Source organism: Acinonyx jubatus, chromosome B2 (genome assembly GCF_027475565.1).
Source record: "Acinonyx jubatus isolate Ajub_Pintada_27869175 chromosome B2, VMU_Ajub_asm_v1.0, whole genome shotgun sequence".
Lineage (NCBI taxonomy): Eukaryota > Metazoa > Chordata > Mammalia > Carnivora > Felidae > Acinonyx > Acinonyx jubatus.
In genome coordinates, this window is record NC_069385.1 from 21,056,702 (window position 1) to 21,066,321 (window position 9,620).

Below are 9,620 nucleotides of genomic sequence, written 5' to 3' on the forward strand. Positions count from 1 at the left end.
GCCACCTAGACACTCAGACTTAGTATTTCATTTTAATAAAGCAAATTACCCAAAGTTTACATTTCAGAGGAGCTGATTCCTATCTAAGGAAAGTGAGGATTTTATTTACAAGTGTATTCTAAAAAAATCATTTGGGGGAATAACTGGAAAGCCAGTATGTAAATATATGGACATTCAAATTCATATAAGCTGGAGATTATTTGGTCTTTAGGATAGAATTCATAAAGAAAAAGACTGAGGAATTTGTGCCTATATAAGTTTATATGAGTTAGGTATTAGCAGTCTTTATGTTATTAAATTATTTCCAACTCGTCCGTTTCCTTTTCCGTGTCTACTCAGTACACCTCCATCTTCTCTAGAGCTATCCCATGAGATCGGAAGGTACATTATACTAATTCCAGATTCAGCTACCTTTCATTAAAACTTTTCTCTGCAAGGATTTCTTGACAACCACAGAAACATATGGAACTCAGAAACCCTAACATCTTAAAGTTGAATCAAACTGATTGAAGTTTTTCATAAAGTAACTCATCTTTTTGAGGCATAAGGAAATATTTCCTCCAGGCTTTATGATGGATATGCTCCCTGGGTCAATGACATGTTTCTGCTTAACTGCTCTCTCTTTCTTTGTTTTCTTTGGATTTCCAGTTCAGGAGCAAGATAATCTCCCAATCAGACATATTACCTCAACTTTGACATCTTCTATTTTTAAAGTCTGGATAACATTTTGCATATGAATGCTAATGAAGCAATTTATCTAAAGAAAACAGTAAATTGGACTCTGAGAAATTAAAAGAGACAATTTTAAAATGGGAAGATAATACCTTAATCTATCTTTTACTGGTGCAGTAGCTTCAAATGAGAGCCAAGAAGTTTTATCAAGTGGCTGAGCTACTCATCAGGAAAGGCTAGGTTCTTGGCTTCTCCAGGATCTCATCTGGCTTCTGAAAACATGGCTAAATACACTTTAAACATTTTCACCTTTGTCAGGTTTCCCATAACACTTGAAGTATGCTTGAAGCTAGAAAAATTAAGATGTCAGTCTTCAACAACACATAAATGATGATGGACCTCACTCATTTTGCCCTAGAATTATTTGGTTAAGCTCCCATATCCGCTTCATCACCTTTTCTTTTTTTTAACCCTTAAGAGCGTATAAAGTTCTTATCATAACAAATGAATTCAATTTGATTATTTGTTCCTGAGGTTTTAAATGTTGTTCTATCACACACTCCTTTATGTTAACAGATTGGAGTAGATCTGGGCTGTCTAATCCAGTAACCACTAATTACATGTCGCTATTTAAATTTAAATGAAAATTAATTAAAATTAAATAAAATTAGAAATTCAGTTGTTCCGCCACATCAGCTGCATTTCAAGTGCTCAGTAATCCTATGTGGGTATTGGCTATTGAATTGGCCAGTGCAGAAATAAAACTTTTCCATTTTCACAGAAAATTACATTAGACACTACTAGATTAAATGATTAAAGAAATTAATTAATTCTTCAATTCAACTGGGATCAGATATTTTCAGTATATTTTTTAACTTCTCAACTTTTTTAGAATATAGCCATGCTTCTTACAAGCATATAGCTAGGCTAGTGTCCAACGTAAGAGATGAATTCAGTGTCCATAGAAGAGTCTATCGGTCTGCATGAGCAGACATAGAAAGAAGATGCCATGCCAAAAAAAAAAATTGGACTGTCTGGAAGATGAAGGACATCAGGTCAATGAAGTTCTTTTTTTGTGAAGCTGAAATCATGGTGCAAGTCAGTGGGAAGAACAACAGAGCCAGATGGATCATGAGGAAGGTTAAATAATCAAGTTGCTGATAATCAAGGTAAGGTGAATTCATTTTGCATTGGGATGTACCCTAATCCAAAGACTAATGTTCCTGTAAGATAAGGCAAATGTGAACACAGACACACATGCAGGAGACTACCAAGTGATGATGGAGGTGGAGATTGGATGTGGCTACAAGCCCAAGGAACAGCAATGATTGTCAGCAATACCAGAAGCTAGGAAGAATCTAAGGAAAGATCCTCCCCCTAGAGGCTTCAGAAACAAGCCCTGCCAAAAACTTGATTTCGGATTTCTAGCCTCCAGAACTCTGAGATGGTAAATCCATTTTACTCTAACCTACCTTGTTTGTGGTCGTTTGTTACAGCAGCACTAGGAAACTAATACACCCAAGTATGTGTCATACCTCATTCCTACTGTAGAAAGTGCCTCAAGGGAGACCAAGATTGCACCACTTTACTGAGTTACCAGCCCAGTGTTGAGGCACCTGCTCTATTCAAGGCAGACTGCCCTTCAGCAGACAAGGTCGATATTAGAATGGCAAGACCAACTGAGCTTTCATGATCTGATATGGCAGCAATAGAGTGAAAAACAGAATAACCAGGCCTGACTCTTTGGACTGACTTGGGCTTACAAAGCATCCTTGAAGTTGTTGCAGTTATTACAAGAGAGAGATCCCAGACAGAGAAGAGAGATACTCTTGTAACAGGTGGGGTATGGGGTCAGAATCATCTAGTTTGAATATGAAAAAAATATGATCTTTGGTAACCCAGGGTAATAAAGCAGGATATAATTCTTTCCTACTTGTCAAACTATACACCCAGTTCTTAAAGAATCAAACCCAAGGGGGCACTGGGGTGGCTCAGCCGGCTAAGCATCCAACTCTTAATCTCAGCTCAGGTCAGGATCTCAGAGTTCATGGGTTCACGTCCCGCATCAGACTCCATGCTGACATCATGGAACCTGCTTGGGATTCTCTCTCTCTCTCTCTCTCTCTCTCTCTCTCTCTCTCTCTCAAAATAAATACATACACATTAAAAAAATCCAACCCCAGGACACTGGGGAAAGAAAACATTCTTTACTCTTCTTTAAGATCAAAAGGAATAAGAACAAAAAGCCCATATAAAGATAATATTGTAATGGGCTAATTTTAATATTTCACTTTTTTAACATTTAATTTTTATGGAAAGGTATATAACTTAATTTCTAATATATTCAAATCATTCTCTAAGCCATATCAAAACTGTAGTTCTCAGGTAGCTACAATCTGGACCTAGATACCTATACTAATAATATCTGCCACTCAGTCTCTGGGCCACTAGAATGCAGGCCTTTGGTATATCAGGAGGTCCTGTAAATGAGCAACATGTCTCTGGAAATACTCTTGGAAATTCAGAAAGAAAGTTTATTCTGTGGGCATCAGGCTAGATCTCTCCAACTACCCACTTCATATAAGAATGAGCCTCAATGGTCCTTCTACTAAGACCCTTGCTTTTCTTCTTTCTTTCTTTCTTTCTTTCTTTCTTTCTTTCAGACAGGAAGTAAGGTTTATTGGTGGGCATGAATAGGGAAGGGCAGTGCCGAGGTTTTCATGAGTGCAGAACCTGCCATTTGTCCAAGGGGCCATCATTAGGGATGTATTTGATCCCACAGCCATCTGGGATAAGCCACTTTTCAGCCATCATGTCTTCAAATTCATCTACATTAAACTTAGTAAAGCCCCACTTCTTGGAAATATGGATCTTCTAGCAGCCAGGGAACTGGCCCTACGTAGAGCCTGAGTCACATGCTCCTTGTTCTGCAAGTTGGTACAGATGGTCATGATGCTTGGCCAATGTGGACCCTGATCACTGTGCCCTATGGCTTTCCAAAGGCACCCTGCATACCTGTCTGGAGCCTAGATTGGAGATAGCATGAGGTCAAACATCAATGTCCATTGGAAAGGGCCATCTCCAAGGTTCCTTAGGGCAACCCATATATTCAACAGGCTGCATACACTACCAAGGAGGCTATTGTTTGCAGCCATTGCACACCAGGCTCCCATGAGGAAAGATTACAGTCGACTTAATTGGCTGCAGAAGACCCTTGATTTTCTGTGGCTTTCTAGCTCTCTACAGGGTTAGTGGCTATCCCTGAGGGTTCAGCTGGCTGGCTTGGGGAGCTGAGGCCTTCAGTCTTTCTTCTTCCTCCCCATCTCTACCAGATATATTCCCACAGTTCTTGGTATCAGCTTCCACCATCCTTCCAACTAAGAACCTGGCAACCTCCACTTGACCCGAGAAGACCTCTTCCCCCAAAGGGCTGTGGACAACACTTATCTAATAGAGATGTGACGCCTGGGCAGGGCTTCTAGGTTGTCACATACTCATTGATCTGGTCTCCTGTTCCCTTCCCAAGAGGAAAGAAAGAAGCAAGCAGCCTTACTGTCTTAGGCTTCCCCCATCTCACCTCAGTCCATGGTCTGGTCCTGCTTTGTTCATTTCTGTCTTGGAGGATGATTTATAAGGCAGCACAGCTGCAGCCCCGTCACTGATACAAATGGCAGGGATCTATTTTATATATGGGAATTATTGTTTAAATTATGCTGTGTGTTTTGAAGCTATTTTATTACTCTTGATGTTTCTTTAATGTTTTCGGAATTGAAGTGGAAAAGTATGCATGATTAAGCATGTTAATCCACCAATGGAATTATGGACCACCAAACAGTTCATCGTTTCTTCTAGTTAATGTGCTGGAATCTTAGGAAAAGAAAACAGACACACAAAGTTTTTGGCCAGTGACTGAATGTGCCATTCAAACTACAGTGATGCCAAGAAAGGTTTGCTTTTGCCTTGGTTCATTGACAGGAAATTATTGGAACATGCATGAGCAATTTTTAGTTTTATATTATCTTTTCTTTTGTGATGTTGTATCAACTTTCTCCAGCCAAGTGCCCCAATTCCAGGCAATACCAATGGAAGATACATGCAAAGATGTGCCGTATTTTAAATCACCAAAAAGATTTGTAACTAAGTATTAGAGGAAACTTCTATAAAAAGTCAGTCAGTTTTATGCTTAAACATTGAGGTACAATATCGTATCCTTTTCTTTTATTTTACCCTACTATTTTACTTATTCTTTATCTTTTCATCTCCTCCCCTCCTAGTTTTCAATACCTGGAATGTTTCGCTGTTAATGTGGTTGTATAAGGTAACTTTTATTCTAAAATATACTGCTGGCCACCATCATGATGAAGTATCCCAAAAGTGAATTTTCCTCACTGAATTCTACTCCTGAAACCAATATTGCACTACATGTTAACTAACTAAAATTTAAATTAAAAAAATAAATAAGTCAGAAATTGATGGAACTATAAAGAGAAATAGAAAAAAATTACAATGCTTCAAAATATCCTCCTAAAAATTGAGAATTATATCTTTCTTCATGAAGTTGACATGTTTTGCTTTCTTTAGAAATACCAATGATATGAAAAATGTTTTAAAATAAATTTCTTAGTATTAAAAAAGTGAAATTTCCTGTTGCACAGAGACAGATTATTTTTGGCAGAATCAGCAAAAATTTTGGTTACACTAATCACATTTTTCTGCACAACAAAATCAGAAGCAATATTTTTGGATCCCTGTCAATTGTGCCTCCATTTATACTGGCAGCAACAATTGACAAAAGTTACCATCATAGTACTTCTCAGAAGCAATGGCCAGAGTACAGGGAATCACTGATTTTATATAAGGGCCACTCTCAGAATCAAGGGAGAGGGTTAAAAAGTATCTTTCAGAAACTGAACCTAACAAAAAGAAAATAAAATAGATTCTGGTCTCCTGTGGAATTCTTTGCAGAAAAAATCATATTCTAATAGATATTTCATCAAAAATATTGCTGATGAGAACACAGTGTTTTGTAAACGCTGTATGTTCCGACCTCCATCGAAAATGCAATAAACACAAGGAAAGCTAGATTTGATTATTTTTTTAAAAATGTTTAAAGTTTATTTATTTATTTTGAGAGAGAGAGAGAGAGAGAGAGCAGGGGAGGGGCAGAAAGAGAGGGAGAGAGAGAATCCCAAGCAGGCTCCATATTGTCAGCACAGAGCCTGATGCAGGGCTGGAACTCATGAACCATGAGATCATGACCTGAGCTGAAACCAAGTGGCTCAACTGGCTGAGCCACACAAGATCAGCTTAAAAGTTGACAATTTTAAACTTTATTATCATTAGGTAACATTGCACTCATAAAGCCATTTGCTTACAATGTTAAAAAGAAGGAAAATGGCTTTTTAAAAAACTGCTAAGTGTTTCTTGGCATCATTCAAGAAAATTTCTGAATCATTTGAGCACCAGAGTATCCTGGTCACCAGTACTTAAGATCAAATTTATTTTACTGTCTTTCTTGGTCAAATAAGAACTTTTCGTAGTGAGATCATGCTCCTCAAAAGCTGCCTTATGTTCCCTTTAGAAAGACAAGAACTTAGCAGAGGGGATAAACATCAATAAAGGATGTTGTAACTGATGAGGAAGAAAGCTCTTTTGTTTGAGAAAAGAGTAATTTTGGGAGTTTGCACCCAAAAGGAAATGGAAAAGATAAATAAAGAGGAATGAGAAAGGAGGAGGAAGAGTAATGAAATCTCCAGATGAGATAATTATCCATTATACTTATTTTTTCTCATGCTATTATGTGAACCTATCCTCTTGCTCATTTCCAAAAATCACTAGTGAAGTCTACCAGGGTCATGATCACTTTATTTGAGAGTGTGTTGGGGGGTGGGTAGGTGTATTTTAAACTTGAAGAATGGACTGGATTTCATATCTTGGCCATTGTGGTATGTAACAGAGGTATCGAAAAATAAAAGAAAAAGAAGGAAAGAAAGAAAAGGGATGGAAGGAAAAAAGAAAAAAATATCTCGTTGAAAATACAAAAATATTCTGAGAAATCTTGGCGTGTGACTTCTATAGGTTGAGAAATTGGGAGAGGGTGCAGTACCAATGCTATTTAGATCCAACATACAAGTGGTCCCAACTGATACCTTACTAGCACTAGGAAGAGATGCTCCTTATGAAGTTGGGGCACTTTCCAAAACTCCCCTCGAGCCTCATTACTATCCAATGTCTTTTATGCTGATGCTAAGAAACTCTGCCTTGCCTCCCTGATTTGATCTTTGACAGTTGACCAAAGTTAGCTGTACAATTGGTGGGAAAGATAACAACCTTGCTTTCATCACACAGAAGGAATTGGATCAAATGTTAGGGCTTAGATTGGATGCACCAGGGACTCTTCTCCAATGATGATGATGGTGGTGATGATGATGATGATAGATGGTTCACTGCACAGAATTCCATCTAGAACTGTCCTGGTTACCCGCCTTATTTTGCCATTCTTCTTCTATCACTTGGACCAGACACTGAAATCAGTGCCATGTGATCAAAGACCTGATTTAATGTCTTGACAATTCTGTACTTTGGGGTGAAGAATACTGCAGTCCAGGGTTTTCTAAAATGGAAAGGATCTACTCATACTGCTACAGTCCAACCGCCAAATTAAGACTCCTGATAATACACCTACCTTAACTCATACCTGACAGCTGCTTCTCTTGGGACCCTGAGTATTGGAACATACATCTGTAATTGCTGGGGCCAGCTTTAGCAGGCTACAATTCTCCCCACCATGTCCCTTGCCTTTGAGCTGAGTATTCTAGAGTCAAACTAGCCTTATTCCATAACATCATCTCCATTTCCCAAAAGAAACTGCGACTCAGAGCTGTTAAGATGCTGCTCAAGGTCATCTAGCTAAACTGGGTTCTCAGAAACAGCTTTGTCTGTTTCTGAATCTAGACCATCTGTTCTCTCCATATTTTCACCCAGCCTCCCATTATTTGTATTTTGAATCATTCCATGAAGGATTTGAGGTTTTAAAATTAATAACTGAATTCTGGTTTATAAATCAGCACCCTGTACAATTGGATAGAATGAATAAATTCCAGTGCAATTTCTCCTTATGATAAACTAGCCTTCAGTGCCACAGATCCAGCAATTGGACCAATGGTGAATTTGCTAGAATGACACTCCATAAAGCCACCTGAAACAAACCCTGATCTTTTGCAGGTATTGGAACTACAATGGAAACATTTTGGTCTCCATGAGTGTCCACAACACTGTGGATAATGTCACTTAAGAGCCTATTTAGCAGAGACTTGAGATCCAGTTGTGATTATCTTCAGCTCTCAACAAGTCACCTTCACAGCAAATTGAGTTCAATGCTTAAACCTTATCTTTAAACTCAGAATAGCTGCAGCAGGGAGTAGAATGAGTCAGTCCTTCTAACACATTCTCCCCTTAACCTATCACATTGTGGCACCACCCACCTGCTCACAAAGAGACTCCCCCATAATTCTCCTCAGTTCTTTCAGCCGGATCTTGATTTTGGAAGCACAATGGGTATTTGATGTGCTTCACTGAATCATTTGGCCCCACTTCCTATTTTCAAAGTGAATCTCACTGGATCTCCTTTAAATAGAACTTTGAAGCTTTCTTCCTTCTTGGTGGGCCTGTTTTATTGGCTCTCTACCCAAAGAGTTATCTCTAGCAATCTAATATCAGGAGTGCTCTTAACATTCTGTTAGCTCTCTCAGTATCTAGGCCTCAAAAGTCAATTTTTCAACTTCACTAAAAGGAAATGAGGTTTTTCTCAAAGTGGCAAGACATTTCTTTCCTTGGCCTGCTCTTTGGTAGCACAGTGGTTAAGAACAAAATCTCTGGATTCATAGCTAAGAATAAATGCCAGCACCAGAATTTACCAGCTGTGTGGTCTTGGGCATGTGCCTTAATCTGTCTAAATCTCAGTTTCCATTTCTATCGAATAAGGCTAACTATCTGCCTTCATATACATTGAAAAAATGGATATAAGGCACTTAGAATAGTCGTAAATAAGTACTTAGAAAATATGAGCTGTTATTCATTAAAATAATTGTCTTAAATTAAAAAGTAATGAATAGCCCTAAAAACTGAGAAAAAAATGCAAATCATTGCTTGTGAGGTGGAGTTGAGGAAAGCATTTGTATATATAATGGATTTGTGTCCACGGATTAGCGTTCTACTTACAGTTTAACAGGTCTCCTTTCAACTTTTCCCCTACATGATTAATGTATTTGGCAGAGGACTGACAGAGTAATCTCTCTAAAACCTGCCACTAATCTGGTTACATTCTGTTCAAAAGATGTCAGTGGATTGTCATTGTCAAATAATTCAAACACACACTCTTTATCTTGACACCCTCCCTCCCTACTGAAAGGGCCTCAAAATGTTAACGATGAAGAATCTATCAGAAGGCTTGGGGTAATTGTCACACATTAAGTCTTGCTTTGCCTTCTTTCCCTTGAATATTATTGCCCAACTTAACTACAACTCCCTCCGTGCTTCTGTGGGTAGGGACATCTCAGTGTCTCTTGCAAAATTCCCAATGTCCCATCTGCCTCTACTTACCCAATTTGTCAACCCTCCTTTTTCCTTCACAAGCCCAGCTCAAATGTTAACCCATCTGTAATCCTTTGCCTAGTCTTCTCATTTAAGGGAGCTCTGTGGCTTTTTTAAACAACATTCTACTCCTGTGTATTTTATTACACTTTCCAGGGACTCGACGAGTTTCATATCACTTTCGAAATGCCAAGGATTTTAAATTTTGCCAAAGGCAGTGTTACCTGAGAAATGACCTATAAGGAACCTCATACCCCTCCAAGCTGAGGACTGACTGAGGCTCAAGTATGTGAAAGAAAGAGCATGGGGTTTGAAGTCTAGCAGAGTTGAATCTCATCTCTGGGATTTAACAATTA

General features: G+C 38.5%; 1 non-coding gene across 1 annotated transcript; it reads right to left on the bottom strand.

Moving 5' to 3' along the window:
- Positions 1-3,745: 3,745 nt before the first annotated feature.
- LOC113598981 (small nucleolar RNA SNORA70) lies at positions 3,746-3,879 on the bottom strand. The gene has a single exon (XR_003419735.1). It is a non-coding gene; the product is annotated as a small nucleolar RNA SNORA70 (small nucleolar RNA).
- Positions 3,880-9,620: the final 5,741 nt, after the last annotated feature.